Here is an 18,724-nt window from a genome sequence, read left to right as displayed (position 1 = left end):
TTTTGACATTTCCTCTTTTGGTAGCAAAGGTTTCAATGATTCATGCAGTTCTGTTGTTTCCACACTCAACTTTAAAAAAGTATCATATAGAATCTGTACCTCGGACACATTTTCTTTTGAAAGCATCAGTTGCTCAACTTCCTTTCTTAGTTTATAAAGTTTCTTTATCCTAAGGTTCCTTTCCTTTTGAAGTGATAATATTTTTTCTTCCAAAGCTTTAATCGTGAGTTTAACTGGTCTTTTACCAAGTTCATTCACCGTTTCACTTTGATTGACAGGTGCATTCAAATCCACGTTACTCATTATGCCAATGATTAGACAAGCTGCCGAAGTCTTTATTTTAAAATTGAAACAGGATTTACCTATATCCTGATTGTGAGAAGAAGTCCAATCTCTTCCACCCAGCTTATAACAATTCCAAAACAATCCTACCGTTATTCTCCAGCGTTGCTTTAGCCCACTTTCATTTCTCAGTGTCCAATTTCTCCTGTCGGCGTTCACTCATTGAAATCAGCTGGAGCGCTGTGCTTCTGCCCTCCAACATCCGCGCGATCTGAAGTCGTCTCCAACACGTACGGTGCAAGAAATCAGGTCTGCCATGGAACTCGTTTTTTCACTTTATTTTATGCAGAGTAAAATGACTTACAAACACTGCTGCTTACATTGCTGATGTAACTTGAGCTCGTAAGTTTGCAAGCAACATTAAACATGATGTTAGCAGCTGGACATGACAAAATCCATCACACGCATGCACGGTTGAAAAACTGTGTGGCTTCCCAGATCCTAATTCCCTGACGCTATTCACCTGTAACTTCCTCATATAGCCTGTGATGCCCTGCCTATGCCCCCTGGTGTGCAGGTGAAAGAACGTCACCCTCATGCCACTTAACCACCAACAAAAAACATATAACACATTAAAATTGGCTACAACAGGTGTCAGTAACCTGCAAATATTACTAACACTATTACATTCTTTCACAGGAGTACACTCTACAAGGGCTTGGTTGGGGACCCACTAGACATCTCTTTGCTACTGATGGAAGACATGTACAAAGACTTTAGCATTAGAGAGAAACCTCTAGCAGCAACTATGGGCATCAGTGACGAGAAGACCCTTGTTGAGACAGCTTTTGGCTTAGCACAAAGGGGGAGTGTGCTCTCATACCAGCAGCCTGTATTGCCCACAAAGTTAGTCAATATGCACCAGGATCCTCCACCTTACCCACCGCTGCCTATTGGGGAGTACAGGCTTGCCCCGACATACTGTGTGCATGTGTGCACTGAGGAGGAGCACTTCCACCTTAAAAGCTTGAATGTTACACTGGACATGGCCTATAAGATTGAGGCAGCGACAAGAGAGCAGGCAGCAGACCAGGAGTGGCATCAGCTCCGCAGGCCTAGGATCACCTCCTCATGCTTTAGAGAGGTGTGTTTTGTGAGGGGAGTGAGCTCTGCAGAGTCTCTTGCAGAAAGAGTCCTCAAAGGAACAAGGCAGACTGCAGAAATGAGAAGAGGTGCAGACATGGAGTTTGAGGTGGCAAGGGAGTACTGCCAGATGAAAAATGTCAACTACACACCCTGTGGCCTCGTCATCCACCCAGATGCCCCTTGGCTTGGTGCCTCGCCAGATGGCTTGATTTTTTATCCATTCGCACAGCCACCGTTTGGACTGGTTGAGATAAAGTGCCCTAATGTGAAGAACTATGTGGACTGTAAATACCTTCAAATGCAGGATGGCACTTTGGCTCTTCGTAAAAGCCACTCTTACTACTGGCAGGTGCAGGGTCAACTGTTGATCACTGGCCTGCAATGGTGTGACCTTGTGAATTGTGCTCAGGAAGACATGCTGGTGCAGCGTATCCAGGTTGACCCGGAGGTAAAAGCAGTCATCAGAGAGAGGGTGGACCAGTTTTACTTTACAGTGTACATGCAGAAGTACTTGTCTGTCTCCAAAAGATCTTACTGATCGATGCAGGATAATTCAGGTGGGGGCCTTTGTATGAAGAAAAATGAAATTACCTGCAATAAACTTTTGTTATTGTGAGAAGCAGGAGTAAATAACATTTTATGCATTTCACCTGAATTTGGAAAATGTATTGGCTTATTTCACTATTGTATTGTTATATTATATTCACCTGCTATCTGTGTAATTAATTATTTCATGCTTTGTTTAATTTTTAAATGCCTGTTTAAAGTAATTACACCACACACAGGTGCCATTTACTTAATGTTGTTTATTACTCGACAGTAAAATATGGTTCAGATTTTTCAAACAAGGTGACTTTTTTTTCACAGTTCACGTTTGTTATTTACATCTAGAAATGAAACCATAGCTATTTTTGAGGGGCTCTTACAGGCAATTTCAATGTTTTATGCATCACTGTTATGCCAAACTCTTTATCACCAAAGAAGCAATATTTGCATCAAAAAGTTACACCATAAATGTTATATAAATAAGTTATATAAATACAGCGTATTTTGCAATAAACACAAAGGAGAGAAAAAAGTTTTATTTTTTCAGATTTATTTGTAACAAAAATAATTAAATCATTCCATATACAGTGTCTCATGGTGACTGTATAAAAGATGTACATTTTACTACAAGAGATAGAGAGGGGGGCAATTAATGAACAGTTGGCACTTTGACAAATTAAATCACTCAAAGTCAAACATAACATAACTTGTATTGCTACATAAACATGTATCATGGAATACATATGTTAAATCTACATCAGAGAATCCAGTTTGTTGAAATTGTTATGTAGTGTTATTGTTTATAAAGAGAGACAAATGGAACAGAATTAAGGGAGGTCCATTAGCAGTTTAGCGAGCAGATCTGAGACAATAATATTGACCATTCAGTGTATTAGTATCCATAGAGACTGGCTCAGTGAGGTTAACACAGTTATTTGGCCCAAGCTTTGACCAGTGGCTTGTTTTGATAGTTTGTTAGGAGGCAGGCTACTGCAAAAAGCTGGTTGATACTGCCACAAATGGACAGAGGGATAATAGTGTCAAACAGTTTGTTCTCTTTGATGCGCCTAATTGTCCTCTCCACATGTATCCTTAACCGTGCAATGTCCTGAGTGACCAGCACTTCGCCATGAGACAGCTGTGACTTTTTACTCAGAAAAGGTGGTCTGTAAACTTTGCAAGGCACTAGGTCGTCAATTCTGAATCCCTTGTCCACCATTACAGCCATATCTTTATCCAAAAGAGGGATAATGCCAGATTGCCTGAACAGTTCTTTGTCACTGATAGAGCCGGAATACAGTGAGGAAATAAAAGTAACAGCACCATGTGGTGACACACCAATCATTCCTTTCAGGGTAGTGTGGGATTTATACTGTGAAAACATCTCACTCTGTAAGAGCATCTGACATCTCATCTCTGTACAATCAATAAGGACTTGGGTGTCAGAGTATTTGCCGAATACACTCGGCATCGTGGCTCTAATTGTCTCAGGAGACATCCATATCCCAACAGCACCCAATAAGGTGTACAATTTACCCAGGTTTTGATTATCCTGCTGACGGTGGACTGATGAATATTGAAACGATCACCCAGATCTTTCTCCTTCAGTCCCAGTGATAGGTACACCAAGAACAGGAACAGTTCATCAATCATCGGAAGGCATCGGCTCTGGTGGGGAGCAGGGGGAACAAGTCTTAGTAGTAAAAATGATAATCATTGCATGGTCATCATAAATGTTTGTAAAGTGGGGGTCCAAAAGTCTGAGACCACTTGTATGTGGTTTTAATTATGTTGAATTAGACAGTTGTGTTGTTACGGATGCAGATTTATCAGCAAGCTACTTTTATAAACAAAATGATTAAGTATGAACTATGCCTACCGGTCGACGAGGTGGATCAGTGGCATTGTCAGGAGCTGGAAGTGGATGACTGTGTACCAACACGCACTATTCTCCTTGTTGCAGGTTCAATCTGTCTCCAAAATGCCTGTAGGTGGCGGTAGCTGGCAAATCTAAAAGAGTGAAAGAAAATTATTAAAAAAATATACTATGGAAGTCAATGAGACCAGACACTGTCTGGTTACTGATATTCTTCTAAATATCTTCCGTTCTGTTCAGCAGAAGAAAGAAATTCATACAGGTTTGAAACAACATGAGGATGAGATATGATGACAGAATTTTCATTTTAAAGTGGAGTATCCCTTGTTGTTTGAAATTGAAGTGTAGAAACATCTACACTTATAGTTGGAGACCCAGCCTTCCGCAGCTGGTGTGGTGAACCAAAGAGCATTACCTCCGTCTTGTCACTGTTTAGACATAGACAATTCCTAGACATCCATTTTTTTATCTCATAAATACATAGAGAAAGAAAGGACACAGCCACATTAACATCAGGTTTTGAATGTATATAAACCTGGGTGTCATCTGCATAAAAGTGAAAACTGAGACCAAGTGATCTTAAAAGTTGACCAAGAGGATAAATGATAAATTTTACTCCAATTCATTGTTGAAATATAAATATAAGTCGGACATTATGGTTTATTATTCAATAGTGTGTCAACCCTATTATCGCCACGAAAAAATCTTTTTTTATTTTTACTGCCCCCCAGTGTCCTCTGGCTAGTACTACACTTTTTTGAAAACCAACTGACATCAACCGATTGGTGTCAATGCAGCAATGCTTCTATGCATACAAGCCATAAATAAATGACCATTGTGTGTGTCGCCAGTCACAACTGTTAGCTAACGTTACCATTAATCACACGTGTAAGCCAGTCGCTTTAGATGTAAGTTAGCTCATTCACTTTAGTTGTTGATCAGGTTAACTTCTACGGTTTTAACGTAATGACGCTGACTCGAGACACCTTCAATGATTAAAGGTTTACGTTAATTAACTTACCATTGAAAAATCTAAATAAGCCACGGGTAAACTTATGTTCCCTTTTGCAATTGGTCAGGAATTGATTAACGTTGACAAATTAACATTAACTTACCTAGTGTAAACTAAGCGAGCAAACACCAAGTTAACATTTTCAAACTAACGTACATATACTTATCTACCAGAGAAAGTCAGCAGAGCAACATGTCTGGCATAAAATGTACAGGCTACTTAATACAGCAGCACATTTAAATGGTTGTTTTTTTCACTTACTTCAGTTTATCCGCGATGCAACCGATGATTCTCGTAGACTTGAAGAGCGGTCTGAGACTGGTCGAGATTTGTGTTTAAACCAGCGCATGAACGCGCAATTATCTCAGATAACTCAATCCAGCAATACTAATCATAACTGGCAGGTGTGTTCGAAGAAACTAATTAGTCAGATCATGATAAGGCCGATGATATCATCTTGGATGTCTCATAATTTGATCTTGGATGTTTCAAGCAACGTACGAAGAACGGGCCCCAGTTGCTATGACAGCAAGTCCAGGATGAGCGTAATCATCCAAATGATTGTAATCCAACAAATGTTAAATGAGAATGTAGCTCGAGGACAGTAGGGACAACCATGCTGATGTAACAATTTTGTCACCCTTGGTCAATTCAGTGGCCTCAGCAAACGGTCCAAGAATTTGTGTAAGTTCTCTACACTGGGCCCATTCACGTGAGCTGAGGACAACATTCTCAAAGTCCACTGAGCACATCTGAGTTAGTGCAGTATGATCTAATTCAATGACTGCTTGTATTTGTCTGAATTGCGAATTCCACCTCGTGACATTTGAGACTGGAATGCTTTTACCACTTCCAAAAACAGCCTCAAATCGTGCTACTGTGCAGCAGACTGGCAAGTTTGGCCATTTTTGAGATTGCCCGAGACAGCACTTTTACTTCTTTCATCCCATCCCCGATAACCAGTTGAAGACTGTGGGCAAAGCAGGATTGCCGTTGACGGGAACCAAGAAGAAAGTCCGTATCTAACTGTTCCCCAACCATGTCCTCCTCATCCTCACTGTCATCTGAGTGGTCTGCCATAATGACTTTAAAAGCCTTCTTCGTGTTAGCTGCATTATCAGTGATGATCAAATCTACCTTATCACTGATATTGTAGTCATCTAGTATTTCATCAAATGCAGCTGAAATGTTTTCAGAGCTGTGACGCCCTTTGAATCTCCTGCAGTCCAGCAGGTAGGCGTTCAGAGTGTACCCACTGGCTGAAGAGTTGAGAACATGAGCTGTGACTCCCAGGTAAGATCTCATTGTGCGGTCGGACCATATATCAGCAGTTACAGAGATTGATTTCTGATCTACCAGACTGGACTTGATGCACTCTTTCACTCTCATCACTAGTCGAGGTATCTGTTTGCTGGTTATTGTTGTTCTGGAGATTGGGGTGTATCTTTCATCCATGGTGTGTAAAAAATGTCCGAAATGTTCATTTTCCACAACTGATATAGGTAGACAGCAGCCAATGATAAGGTCATGGATGATCGAAACATGAAGAAGCATTGTAAACTTGAACTTGCAATGGTCGCTGCTGAAATGCATCATCAATCATTGGCTGTGAATCCCCGTGTTGAAGTCCTTGGCGATACTCCTGCAGGCTGGAGATGGAAATACAAAAGCATCTATAAGTGTTGGAACTGAATAACAGGCAGATAATAAGCTTTATTTAAAGAGAAGTGAAATCTGTATTCCCAATCATTCATTAATGTCCACTCCATATACAAAAACTAAATAAAGTTGTGTCTGGATCGTCAAACTATTAGCCTAATAAATGTCTTTCAAATGGCATTCAAAGCTGTGTCCAGACACTGACATGAAGGGAGAGCCAGAGGGATTTTGGTCATCCAAGAGCAGCTCCTATCTCTCTGAATGGGGAAACATCCAATTCTCCAAAACTGTTAAATTATTACATTTAAGATTAAATTTCAGATTTGAAATCACCAATAAAATTTGACAACAACAGTCTCATAATTTTTTTTCCCTACAGTATAAAGAAAAACAAAAAACTTTTCAGACTGGAGCAGCCAATGGGCATGAGCGTCATACACACGAATCTCAGAATACTGTCTATTTCTAGAGCCACCGGAGCTTCTAACGGCAGTTGGGATGACGTGTTAACTTTTCTAATCAACACTTTGCTCTTTTATTTAGAAGATTGGATTAATTTGCCATGTTGGGCATTATTAATGAGTAATAGAAGTGAGTCTTTGCTTCAGCCCATCTTCTTCTACTCACCATTCTGGTTTTAATACGACTCCCTCTATCTCTCTTCTCTCTTCCATTTCATTCATCTTAAGTGCACTGATCATTCTTTTCTTTACCTGTTTCTTCATCTCCTTTGCCGGTTTAGTCTTTTCTTTCATGTCTCCTTCCTCAACAGGTCTCACTGGTTCTCCGCCTCCACTTTCTGTCTCTTGCTCTTCAATTTGCTCTTTATCCTCCGATCTTTCCTTCATCCTCACTTCTACATTTTTCTCTGATTAAATGTCTTCATCTTCTACAGCCTCTTTTAAGTCCTGACTCTCTGTCCTATCACCCTCTGTGTCCTCTCGCTCTTTTTCTGGACTTTTGAATCTCTGTTCCTCAACAGGCCTCTCTGGTTCTTCCTCCCCACTTTCTATCTGTGGTTCTTCGATCTGCTCTTCATCCTCCAGTCTTTCCATTTCTACATTGTTTTCCAGTATAATGTCCTCTTCATCTTCTACAGTCTCTTTCAAGTCCTGCCTTTCTGCTTCATTACCTTCTGTGACCTCTTGTTCTTCTTCTGGACTCAAACCTTTAAAAAAAGTACCATTAAAGTCATATATATATATATATATATATATTTTATTATTTTTTTACAGTACCATTGGTTTGGCTCATTTCTTGAAACAGAAATTACATTCTCAAAACTCTAAGATCCTTTGGCAAAACAGTCTTACAGTTCAGCACAACACTATAGCTCACTTGAAAAAGCTCATATCTCTCCCAAAACTGTTCATTCATGCTTCAAAACTAAATTCCTTTCCCATATAAAGAGTCAGTACCACGAAAATGGCAAAGATCCTTCTCATTTGCTTTGGCTCATTTCTCGAAACAGACCGGACGTTCTCAACACTCTTGGTGCTTTTGCCAAAATAACGTGGATGGTTCGGCACAACACCATGGTTCACCTGCAAAAGCTCATATCTCACCCAGAACAGTTCACTCATGTGTCAAAACTAAATTTCCTTCTCATCTAAACAGTCAGTGCCCCCAAAATGCTTCGTCCCTTTGGCATTGTGTAAGCACTGCAAGTCAAAATGTTTAGATGTTTTGTCACTATGGCAGAGGACCATTGAAATATCCCTCATGTCCAACTTTCAGTCTTAGCCCAGTCCTTCATTGACAATGGTTACTGTACTGTTTTTTTTTTTAGCTAACAGAATACAATTGTGTATAAAACTGAAAAAAAGAAATAGGATTTTAGGGTAAGAGTAGCCTCCAAGGTTTGACATCACACACTGCACTCATACTGCCAAGGAAATTGTAACCATTATCATTCACACACATAAAATAACTTCCATACATCAGAGTAAAAAGAAAATGTATACAGCATAATATACTGTAATATAAACACACAAACAAAAAATGATATGCAGCCTACAGTGCTGTAAATAAAGCTGGAGTTTCACAACTAACAGTTCTTCAGTGGTCGCTGTCCTCACCCTCCCTCTCCTGGCCACCGTCCTCCTCACCCTCCTGGCCATCCACACGCTGCTGTCTGTCTGGCCACAGATTCTCGTCCACATCACAGCGTATATTCTCCCTTGCGATGCAACGAGTCGCAACTACACTGATCTCCTGTAATATCCTCACACGCAGCGTCCATTGCATGGAGCAGGGACCTCTGATCTTGAGCCCGATGCTCATACACTCTCCACCTCCATGCGGAGAAATACTCCTCAATAGGATTGAGGAAAGGAGAGTAAGGTGGTAGGAACACCTTGACCATCCTTGGATGAGTAGTGAACCAGGCCCTGATGAGCGGGCCACGGTGGAAAATTCACATTAGCCGCGTTTCCACTGTCGGGCCAGGGCCGGGCCGTGCTAGTGCGTGCCAGGGCCAGTCGCGTTTCCACTGTCACTTCCGGGGCTTACTCGGGGCCAACGGCCAGGATTTCTGGCCCGTCGAATACCTTGGGCCAGAGCGGGCCAGCTCGGGCTAGAGGAGTGGTTACGAACAGAGGCGGGAGACGGCAGCGCCGGATGATTCTGTCAGAATTAAAGACTTTTAAAATAATTTAACTCGCGTTCATGTTTGAATGCCTTGTGTGATGCAAAAGACTATGCGCGCTAACCATTACCATAGTAAACATAGTAAACGCTTGAAGATATGCATAGGCTAGTAAAAAAACATAGTGAACGCTTGAAGAAATCAGACCAATCATAATTTGATCTGTCAGTAGCCTACGTCTCGTCTCTTTATACCGGACTATCATAAAATAAAGCAACTTTTTTTTCGGGAGCTTCCTCTGTTTCTCTGACGGAAAAAATATCTGTATGGGAGTCGAGAGAGTGCTAAAGCTCCTCGAGTCGTATTTTTGGTGGCATATATTTGTAGAAATTATTGCATTCTTTCTAAATGTGATGTAAATATGTCCTGTAACTACCAGATAAACAGTAACAGACGCGACTGAAGAAGTAAGTGTGTCCTCTTTCTTTTGTGAAATAGACCTAACGGTAATTTATTTCTGAGTGACTAATGTGCAATTTTGACATAAATTAATTCATTATGATCAATGTATCACTTTTTATTGTAAACATGTGGTAAAACATCGATGCTTGGGTCTTAAATATTCAAGTAAACAACAAAAATGCCAGCAAACTTTTATCATGTTTGTTTTCAACGCTGTTTCCAGTGATTTCTGATTAGTTTTCTGATAAAACTTCCATTTGTTGGTGAATTGGTTAGTGTGACGTTGTTCCAGAGAGGCAGGCGTGTTACGGGCGTGTTTTAGTGAAGCGCTGTGGAGCTTCTGGCCCGACAGTGGAAACGCAGGCCCGGTGCTATTAGCCCGAGGCTATCAGCCCGGCACAGCACGTTTAAAGCCCTGGCCCGGACCTAGCCCGACAGTGGAAACGCGGCTAATGTCCCATACAATGACATATTGTGGTAGGTGAGGCCCTACGAGACCTCTCTCATTTTCAGGGATCAAATCAAAATGAAGGCAGTCCAAGAAGATGAGGAGGTTCTGTGTATTGTATGGGCCAAGACTGGGGATGTGAGTGGCCACACCATTCTCAGATATGGCAGCACACATAGTTATATTGCCCCCTCGCTGGCCTGGGACATCCACCGTGGCCCGGTGGCCAATAATATTATATGGTGTATATATATATGATATTCATGGTATTATGTTCTTGACTAATTTTGACAACTGAACAGACTATTGTGCATGTAATGACTTATACAATGAAATGACGCTGACACGTTTTGGAGCGAACAACCATTAGACTGAGAATCAACAATCAGTTTAGATCAACAAGATCTATTCACTTGGAAATTGTGCTAAATATAGGCTACCTGTACTTAATCATTTGCAAAGATGTACTGAGACATTGAGACATGTACTTAGACATTTGCAATTTGATGAAATGAATGAGAAATTCAATTCTGTTGTGAACAATTGCCAAGTGGTTTGGAGGTTTGTCCATGTTGTTTTGAGAATGTCATTTCTGTTTCAAGAAATGAGCCAAACCAATGGAGAAAAACTGTAAATAAAGTGTAGTTTAACATAGAAACTTGTATAGCTACAGTATTTAGGTATCAGTGCTTGCAAATACAATTTCCCCTGTAAAATATACTCACAGAGGATGAGCATTTTGTCCATCATCATATGTCCCTCAGGGGGGAACTCAAAGGGACACTGGACCTCCGTTGTCCACTTATGGGCCTTCGAACATTTCCCTAGTAGAAGAAGAGGAACATATCCCAGAGCTTTCAGCTTCTCCATCTAAAATATAAGAACGTCAAACAGTACAGCTTTTAAAAATGGTTCATAATAATTCTGAAAGAAACAGTTAAAAAATATGCTAAGCATCATGTGACTCCAAGCCAACATGTGTTTTTTCTTGCTTGAACACAAAAACAGATTATTATTTATATTATACCATAAGAAAGGCTATTCAGACTGTTTAATTTGAGAAAAACAAAACAAATCAAGGTTTCTGCTAAAGTTGAGTATGACAAGCTTTCTGCTTTCAATGAACATCAGTTCTCTTGGTAGCCATATTTGCAAAGCCTCCAAGCAACTTTTTTTAGGTTATGCAAGGCTAACTGCTATTTACTTGAATGGGGAACTCCTGAAATCTCCAAACATATTGTAAAATTAGCAATAAAATCTGACACGAACTGTGTCATAAGATCAAATAGAGTTAAAACTGTAAATTTTGATTAGATTTAGTCATTGTGCATGTGCAGTAGTTCTCCTTTTACTGGGAACCAGAGCTTCTAATGGCAGCTGCAGTGATGTGTGACTTTACCAACAGCCTATTAGCTCTTTAATTTACAAGAGTTCTGTCCATTAGTGGCACATCAGTGGAAATAATATGAATTACTTTTTTCTTTTTTTTTTTTACTGTCAGTTTACAGGAATTACAATTTATTCATGATCATGTAATGTATTGTTATGAACTTGTGTGTAAAACATCTTTTGTCTCAACAGAAAAAACTGAGACAAACTAAATCCAGAAGAACTGTGGGAACGTCTCCAAGATGCTTGAAGAAGAAACCTTCCTGCAAAGCTACAGTACTGTGAAAAGTAGCCTACTGGCACTTGGGTCCGTGTACTTTTTGATAATTTCATTTCCTGTTTGGAATGGAATAACGAGAAATGAGTTACAGCATAACGTTTTTTAGTTTAGTTTAAAAAACGAAAAATGAGATTTTGCCTCGATTTTTCATTTTTCGTTAGTGGTTTACAAGTCGGTTTATGGGTTCGATATTTCATTTGCACACGCTGACATCTGATTGGTCAAACCGCTCCACCTTCAGGAAGCTATGAGCTTTTCTTTCTGTCAGGCAGAATAAGAGTCAGTACGAGTGCGGCACTTACAAATTATTACAACCTACAAACTACAATGGCCTAAACAGAACTGGAACCTTTGTAAGATATGCGCTCATCTTCACCAAAAACTAAAAGCAGGGTTTTTAAACATCTCGTGTGGAGAAAATATTGTTTATTCTGGGCAGTATGGCAAGTCATGGCAAAAAGCAGGATAACTTGTAGGCTATAGCTTACTTGAAAGAAAAACAAATTTGCCGAGTAAAAACAGAGTTTGTGTTGTTGAATCATATATTTTTTCTAGTAGGCTACAGAGCTCATGACAAATAAAAGTTCCAGATGGACAAACATTAAATGCAAAAACCAGTGTGAATAACAATATCTTAAAATAAACTAGAGAGTGGATACACAGATATGGCCTATTTATGAATGTAATTCATGCATTTATTTGTCATTTAAACTGATGCAAACAGGGAAAGAGAGCAGAAAACACTTATTATCCTGTCGCCCCCTCTAGTGGACAGCATTAAGTATTACGGCCTTCATTGCTCAGATAACTCAAGTCGATGGATTTTTTTGGGGAAAGTCTGATCAGTTAGAAGCAAGTTAGACCAGACTGAGGGTCTGAGCTGAGTTTGGTGAAGCATCAAAGTTCTAGCCGGAGTCAATTTCTCATAATAATAATAACAATTAATCCCAAACCTGGTAATTTTGTCAGTATTTAATTTACGTTCACTGATTCTGGCTTCTCTCTTTTCTGTCTCTTTCTTTTCATGTGAACTGAGTAGGCTACACATGCTTAAATTAAAAAATATAAACTTTATTTCTATTCAAAATTATTTATAGCCCATAGGCTATGTCACACACGCCTACCTGCCTTTTGATGTAAATAAAAGACTAGAGTGGCAAATGTTACGGACATATTATCATGGTACAGTTCAGCCTATTATTGATTTTTATTTCCACTTCCCTTTTATCCAAAGAGACGGAACTATTTGCACTGTATTTATCAATGGGAAATATGCTAATATAATCTGTCATATACTGTAGTTCACATTAATGGGGTTGCTTGCAAGTCGCAGCAGCACGAATTACGTAACCAGCAACATATTTCTGCTTCAAATATTGTGTGTAGTTAACAGTGAGTGGTGGTTTCAGACATTATTTCATTAAAGGGCATTTGTCAGTGCCGCACTCGTACTGACTCTTATTCTGCCTGACAGAAAGAAAAGCTCACAGCTTACTGAAGGCGGAGCGGTTTGACCAATCAGATGAAAGGGGCGTTTCAGCGCCGCCCACATGTGCAAATGAAATATCGAACCCATAAACCGACTTGTAAACCATAAACGAAAAATGAAAAATCTAGCCAAAATCTCATTTTTCGTTTTTTTTAAGCTAAACTAAAAAACAAATAAACGAGCTGCTTTTCATTTCTCCTTATTCCATTCCAAACAGGAAATGAAATGATCAAAAGTTTATATACACTAGATGTCGCCTTGGCTACGGCAGTTTGGAATATTCTGGGCTCATCTGATTTTTTTGTACATAGCATAGCCTACTTTGTTATGATTTTAGTATCATAATGATTAATAAATGCACGCACAATTATCATGAACTTGATTTGAACAAATGCCTATCAACTTGTGTGTGCAAAATTCAGAATTAAATGAACGTGCAGCAATTTGTACAAATAGAGAGTCTGTAGGCCTATACTGTTGTAGCCATTAAATAAGCGCATTTATTTTCATATTTGTTCAAATGTTATAATGTTATTTTTTCCCCCATGTATGTTGATTTATGAAAAGTGAACAGCACGAGTAAGATGGGATGCACAATATATCGAGAGACATGGAGCGGATCAGACATGATTTTGACCACTTCATTAAGTTTTGTTTTGTAGAAAGGCTTTCTTTAAAGTGAATTTCGTTTTGTATAAATTATATCTTAATTTTAATCAATTTTTCATCAACCAATTGCATGAGAAATACATCAAATACACAAAGCTTGAAATGTCTTCAAACGAAATAATTCAAAACGAAAAGAAAAAGGCTACTCTCTGATTATGTAATCCATTATGTGCATTTCTCTCTATAGGCGCGTTCACTATACGGCGATCGTCAACTTCATCTTTGCAGCCGAGTCGACACTGTCAGAAAACACTAGTTTATTAATCAAAATCAATGCACGCGTCACCGGATTTACAAATGCACATCTTGCTTGTTGCACCCACACATATTATGTCGAAATAACGAGATATTATGTTGAAATAACATTATTAATAATAATCCATATTTTAGAATATTTGATTGAATGCTGAATGTTGCGCTTGTTCAGTTAATAAAATTAAAACTTTAATTGTGATCATTAAAATAATTGAATATTAAATATTTAGTGGCCAAGTTTTGCTCATTTATTTATTTATAGCCTATATTTAAGGCATTCGTTCCAATCAACTGCAGTAGCCAAGGCCACGTCTAGTGTATATATCTATGACTTCGCACTTCTGGGTAAAGATGCGATCAGTCAAATGAAATACAATAAACGTACAAATAAATATTACAAATTAAAAAACGATCGGAAATGTCGTCCAATTTTCTAATACTATTATTTGATGACAACAATACATTTGGAAAACAAAATACAGCCATTTCTGTTTTTGTTTTTTTTCTTTTAAACAAAAAACCAAGCTGCACCCTTTTTTAAATTTCATCTTTCATTCCGAAAGAGAATAATGAATGAACGAAAAAGTACACGGACCTGGAGCTCGTCTCGATGTGCAGATTGTAAATATTTTAAATGATTGAATGATTTTATTGTGTTTTAATGTTATATGAAATGTTAGCATTAGTTATTTTCTCATTTGATGTCATTATCATGAAGAAAAAAGCAAAAAAAAGCAAAAAAAACATTTGTGGAAGGCATCCGATGAGTGTTAACCCGGCCAGATCAGCAAGTGCATCAAGGCAACCACGATAAGCCGGTGCACCAGCCAGCAAAGAGATTCAATGGTTCATAGGTGTAGCTCGCAGCCTCATCGCCCTATCTTCCACTCCTAAAGAGTGTGCGGCAGCTATTTATATAGGGCAGATAAGACCTGTGTTTCTCTTCGACGGTAACTGGAAATTCAAGCTGCGATTTTTCAAGTTGGATATACTCGCGCGAGCAAATACAGATGTGTTAAACACGATAAGAACACAAATTCTACCTTTATTCGTTAAACCAGTCGGTTATTCCCACAATGATTCTGCTTTGCTATTGGCCCACGTCACGATTACTAAGCGCTGCTATTGGCGGTCACGATTATTAAGTATGAAAATGAAAATTCTGTCAGTAATTACTCACCCTCATGTTGTTCCAACCCCGTAAAACCTTCGTTCATCTTCGGAACACAAATTAAGGTATTTTTTATTAAATCTGAGAGCTGGATCACCTCTCCATAGGCTTCTAAGGTCGGCCAATAGTGAGCCTACGTGTGACATAACAGAGAAGCGCTACTAACGCCTAGAGAGAAGGAAATGAATAGTGGAATAAAGTTGTGCAGAAGAAGACTGGCTTCATTGATTTGGATAGTTTATGGATCGTTAGGTAGAGCTCACAGCGGGTGATCGGTCAGAATTAGTGTTGTCAAAAGACCCGGTACTTCGGTACCAAGTCGGTACTAATTTTTTTTAAACGTCACGGTACCAGGTTTTCTCAAACCCGGTACTTGATGCGCGTGCATGCCCGAAGCGCGTGCAGTTGCGTCCTCTTCATAAAAGCGCTGATGGCGATCGGCGGTGCTGCTGCTGGTGTGGTGCTGATGTTTTTGCGCGTGCAGATACGTTATTTCAAATGGCGCGAGGCAAGCGCGCTCATAATAGAAGCGGCGCACTCGCTTTTCCATGTGCGTTCATGGATGCATAGCAACGACAGACGCCACGGGAGTACAAACGCTTGTGCGAACTGCGCTCTCTATGACGACGAGGAAGTGTGACATAGGCCTATTAATTGATTTCTAGCCCTTGCATTAGCTTTACTACTATATATATTTATGGAGATGTGAAATAAAAAGCCGTCATTAATATCAGTCCGTCAGAAAAGCAGTTCTAGTCTTATTCTTGGCTGGATAACTCTTAGCAGGTTTAAAAAGCCCTTTTAAAGTTAAATATGAATACAGTTTTGGATTAAATAAAAGTATAGTCAAGTCAAATAAAACATATTTTATCTCCTGTATAGTTTGGTGATGCTACAATAAGATACCATTCATTAACATCACTTAATGCGTTATCTAACATAACACATTGAGTGAACAATATATTTTTACAACATTAATTAATGTTTGTGAATTTTATTTAATACAAAACACTTGATTGGTCATGTTTGTTCACTTCATTCATTGTGCATTAAATAATGTTAACAGAAATAATGTTAACTTTTGATTTTAAAAATGTATTTTTAAATTAACCCCTAAAGGAGAATAATTGCGACAGTATATAACTATTGTTTTTTTTTGTTAGGTCATTTAATCTAATGTTATCTAACAAATGGAATCTTATGTAAAGTGTTTTTAATACTACAGTTTCCATCTTTGTGATATAGCCTACACTTTAATATAATTATGTAAATTTAATCTAAATTAAGCTTTGGTACCGAGAACCGTGGATTTTCACTGGTATCGGTACCGAATACTGAAATTTTGGTACCGTGACAACACTAGTCAGAATCATGCAAGATTTCTTCATTGGAAGTATTTATTGAATTTACAACTGCATGACTGAATATGTACATTGATGTGTGGTTCTGAAACAAATAAAGAAATAAAACAAACATAATTAGTTGAAAGCGAATAAATGATTATCATGCAACAAACCTCTATTTGTATTAACTGCATCCTATTCTAACATATCTAGCAGAAATAAAATACAACAATATCTTCATCATCATCATCATCAGTCGAGCTGGGCTAGAGGTCGACGAGAGGTTTCCCTCCTTTCGGTTTCTTTTGCCTAGGCACGGCAAAAAGACAGTTCCATTGTTTCCGGTTCTTTGCCAACTCGCTGATTTCCTTTTCGCTGAGAGTGATCATGCTTTTGTCGATGATGTGGCGTGATATTTGTTCGCGGTACGATATTCGTGGTGCCCCGCGCCTGTTTGTTGGTTTGATCTGTGACTCATATAAGATGAAACGTTTGACCGGTTCGTCTTCTGCCATGCGAATGCAGTGGCCCGTGAACTTAAGCTGGCGATCGCATATAGTTGTGCTTATTGGCACCTGTTGAACCGTCTTGTATAAATGTTCATTTGTGATATGATCGTTCTTCTGGTCTATACCAAGCATGATGCGGTAACAGTTTGTTGCATATGCGTCGAGTCGATTCGCTAGATGTTTAGTGAGGATCCATGTTTCACAGCCATAAAGCAAGATGGAGATGCTAGCGGCTTTGAAGAGTAGAATCTTGAAGTTGATCTTAGTCTTGGGTGCTTTTAGGATGGATTTGAGTTTGTGAAACGCTACCCAAGCTAAACCGATTCGAACATTGACGTCTTTGTTTGTTGATCCTACGTAGGCGCCTAGGTATTTGAAGTCATTTACGATGGCTACCTCTTGGTCATCTATCTTCAGTGCGGGAGCAGGAATTGCGTCTTTCTGTATGTTCAGGCGCATTTGCTCGGTTTTGTTGATATTTATCTCTAGGCCTACTTGGCGTGCTTGTATTTTGAGTGCGGTGACTTGTTTTTGTTGTTGCTCTGCGTTTCCTTCAAGTAGGGCGATGTCGTCAGCAAAAGCTAGGTCATTCCACTTTGTGACTTAGCACGCGAGTTGATGCGCGTAATGTTCTGTAACTTCCATCTGTTTCCTTGCCTTTGTGTGTAAGATATCCAAATTCGTTAGCTGATAGTTTTGAGACATAGTCGATGACTATGATGAATAGAAATGGTGCTAGGACATCACCTTGAAGCACACCTGTTGTGATTTTGAATGGCTCAGAGCACTGGCCTTGCAGGTATACTTGGCTTTTCGAGTCATCATACAACACCCGAATTGCATCAACGATCTTTGCTGGAATGCCGTAGTGTCGGAGGATGGTGAACATCATTTCTCTGTCGATTGAATCGAAGGCCTTCTTGAAGTCAATGAATGTGATGTAAAGTGGGATATCTTGTGCGTATGCTCCATCCATTATTCGTCGCAGAATATGAATTTGCTGAATGCAACTGCGGCCTGTTCTGAAGCCTGCTTGGTTCTTTCTGAGCCTACATTTACATTTACATTTATTCATTTAGCTGACGCTTTTAATCCAAAGCGACTAACAATTGCTATATATGTCAGAGGTCGCACGCCTCTGGAGCAACTAGGGGTTAAGTGTCTTGCTCAGGGACACATTGGTGTCTCACAGTGGATTCGAACCCGGGTCTCTCACACCAAAGGCATGTGTCTTATCCACTGCGCCACTACCACCCCTGTCGATGGGCAGACGAATTCGATTTAAGATCATGCGATTGTACACTTTTGCTGCAATTGATATCAGGGTGATTCCGCGCCAGTTTGTCATTAGCTGCCGGTTTCCTTTCTTCGGCAGAGGTATGATGAGATTCGATGTCCATTGAGTGGGTGCATGACAGGTTTCGTAGACCATTTGACAAATATAGAGCAGCTCATCGACTATGAAATCGCCGCCGTCTTTGAGCACTTCAGCTGTCATTGCGTAGTCTGGTCCAGGCGCTTTGTTGCGCTTTAGGTCTTCGATTGCTTGCTCTATCTCAGATCGATTGAATTGAGCAGTTCTGATGTCAGTACAGTCGGGT

General features: G+C 39.5%; 1 long non-coding RNA gene across 1 annotated transcript; it reads right to left on the bottom strand.

The window, feature by feature from the left end:
• Window positions 1-2,642: 2,642 nt before the first annotated feature.
• LOC309488388 lies at window positions 2,643-5,276 on the bottom strand. Its single transcript, XR_014202109.1, has 3 exons — window positions 5,124-5,276; window positions 3,854-3,984; window positions 2,643-3,642 (listed from the first exon to the last, which is right to left on the bottom strand). It is a non-coding gene; the product is annotated as an uncharacterized lncRNA (long non-coding RNA).
• Between the last annotated feature and the right edge of the window lie 13,448 nt (window positions 5,277-18,724).

Source organism: Leuciscus leuciscus (genome assembly GCF_965113295.1).
Source record: "Leuciscus leuciscus genome assembly, chromosome: 23".
Lineage (NCBI taxonomy): Eukaryota > Metazoa > Chordata > Actinopteri > Cypriniformes > Leuciscidae > Leuciscus > Leuciscus leuciscus.
Note: the sequence above shows the minus strand (reverse complement) of the source record. Positions and strands in the feature narration are given on the sequence as shown.